This window comes from Chinchilla lanigera, unplaced genomic scaffold (assembly GCF_000276665.1).
Source record: "Chinchilla lanigera isolate Chin_1 unplaced genomic scaffold, ChiLan1.0 scaffold00034, whole genome shotgun sequence".
Classification (NCBI taxonomy): domain Eukaryota; kingdom Metazoa; phylum Chordata; class Mammalia; order Rodentia; family Chinchillidae; genus Chinchilla; species Chinchilla lanigera.
In genome coordinates this window covers 16,414,729-16,417,249 of record NW_004955435.1, presented here as the reverse complement: position 1 = coordinate 16,417,249, position 2,521 = coordinate 16,414,729, and the positions used below count along the sequence as shown (strand labels likewise).

Sequence of the window (2,521 nt, the reverse complement as noted above, 5' to 3'; positions counted from 1 at the left end):
AAATAAAGAAGCGTCCAGGGTTAGAAGAGGCTGCTTAGCACAGGGTGTGATCCAGAAGGGCGGGAAGATGTAATGCTTGCTCCAAAATGTATCTTCAGCCGGGTGTGATGGCGCACACCTATAATCGCAGCACTCGGGAGGCTGAGGCAGGAGGATCATTGTGAATTCGAGGCCAGCCTGGGCTACAAAGTGAGCTCAAGGCCAGCCTGAACTGCATATCAAGTCCCTGTCTCAAAAAGAACAAAAAAGGTTCCTGACTGGGGATTTAGCTCAGCGGCACAGAGCCTGCTTGGCAAGTGCGAGGTTGTGAGTTCGATTCTCGGTACCGGAAAAAAAAACCCCAAACAACAACAACAACAAAAGGTTCCTTTCCGTTCAGCTGATCCGCAGCCTAAGAGGCAGCCATGGCGCCCAGCCGGCATGGCATGATTCTGAAGCCCCACTCCCACAAGGACTGGCAGCGGCGCGTGGCTGCGTGGTTCAATCAGCCCGCTGGGAAGATCCGCAGGCGCAAGGCCCGGCAGGCGAAGGTGCGCCGCATCGCCCCACGCCCGGCGCCCCGCGTCCGGACCCGCCCGGCCCATCGTGTGCTGCTCCATGGTGCGGTACCACACCAAGGTCCGAGCCGGCAGGGGCTTCGGCCTGGAGGAGCTGCGGGTGGCTGGTATTCACAGGAAGGAGGCCCGGACCAGGGGCATCTCGGTGGACCCGAGGAGGCGGAACAAATCCACCGAGTCCCTGCAGGCCAACGTGCAGCGGCTGAAGGAGTACGCTCCAAGCTCATCGTCTTCCCCAAGAAGCCGTCGGCCCCCAAGAAGGGAGACAGCTCTGCTGAAGAACTCAAACTGGCCACCCCGCTGACAGGACCTGTGATGCCCATCAGGAACGCCTACAAGAAGGAGAAGGCCAGGGTCATCACAGAGGAGGAAAAGAACTTCGAGGCATTCGCCAGTCTGCGCGTGGCCCGTGCCAACGCCGGCTCTTCGGCATCCAGGCGGAGAGAGCCAAGGAAGCTGCAGAGCAGGATGTTGAGAAGAAAAAATAAAGCACTGTTGGGGTCTTGCAAAAAACAAACACAAACAAACAAAAAACCCCAAACCCCCAAAATGTACCCTCATTACCTTGGTACCACCTTCTCTACCTAGGAGGGAAGCCCCTCAGGAAGGGGTGAAAATCCTGATTGTCAAGGAGAGACTGAGGACATTATTACTTCCCAAACTACACAGGAAAGGCAAAAGCATCACACGCAGGAATTTTGCTTAAAGACTTGTGCCCAACAATTTAATCACTGTTTTTCTCTCAACATTTTATTCTGTTTACTATTCTCCCCATTTGGCCAGTCTGATTTTAGTCTGCTTATTTATTTATTTGATGGGGTTTTGCTGTACTCATGCTGCGGGGGCGGGTGGCACACACCTGTAAACCCAGCACTCGGGGGAGCTGAGGCAGGAAGACTGTAAATTCAAACCCAGCCTGGGCAGCACAGTGGCTTAGCAAGACCCGTTCTCAAAATGTAAAATATTTAAAAGTGGGGTGAAGATGTAGCTCAGAGTGAAGACCCTGGGTTCTCCAGTACTACGAAAGGGAGGGGAAAGCAAGGGGCAGAGAGAGAGAGAGAGAGAGAGAGAGAGATTCTGCTGTACATAATTCTGTTATAATCTTAGAGCAAAAGATTAGAGAATTTTTAAGGCATTTTTTTCTTTCACTTTTTTTCTTTTTGCTGTACTGATTGAAGTTAAGGCTTTCACACTGAGGTACATCCCAGCCCCTTTTTTTGAGACAGGGTCTTGCTATGCAGTTCAGGCTGGCCTAGAGCTCACTTTGTAGCCCAAGCTGGCCTCAGACTCGCAACAATCCTCCTTCCTGAACCTCCCAAGTACCAGGATTACAGGCGTGCACCACCATGCCCGGTCCAGCTCATTTTTTTGAGATGGGGGTCTCACTAAGCTGCTAAATTGTCTGGTATCATAGTTACTCTTCTCATGGCTAAGACAAAACAGCCGACACCTACAAGTTAAAGAAGGAAAGATTTATTTCAGCTTACAGGTGTAGAGGGTTCACTCCATAGCCGGCTGGCTCTAAGGCAGGGCCGCATGGCAGAGGGGCATCCGAGAGGAGAAACAGCTAAGGGCGTGGCAGCCAGGAAGCAGCCAGACAGCAGCAGCAGCCTGCTTTTCCCTTTTATCTCATCCAGGCTACAAGCCTTTTGATTGGTGCCACCCATACCCAGGGTGAGGCTTCCATTAGCCACACCCTTAGTCCCAGTATCACACCCTTAACCCACATTCACACACTCTAATCCAGCCACCTTCAAAACTCCCTATCTATGACCACATGAGGTTTTGGAGGGACATCTAGATATAAGCCTAAGGTTGGGCTCCAATTTATAATCCTCCTGCCTCAGCCTCCCAGAGTGCTGGAATTACAAGTGTGCATCATGCCTGGCTTTTTCTTTCCTTTTTAGTGGTGCTAGGGATTGAACCCAAGGCCTCACACACGCTAAGCATACCCTCTACCACTG

At 52.0% G+C, this 2,521-nt stretch overlaps 1 pseudogene; it reads left to right on the top strand.

Annotated features, from left to right (window-relative positions):
• The first annotated feature begins 316 nt into the window (after window positions 1-316).
• Window positions 317-1,063, top strand: LOC102009416 (annotated as a pseudogene).
• The last annotated feature ends 1,458 nt before the right edge of the window (window positions 1,064-2,521 follow it).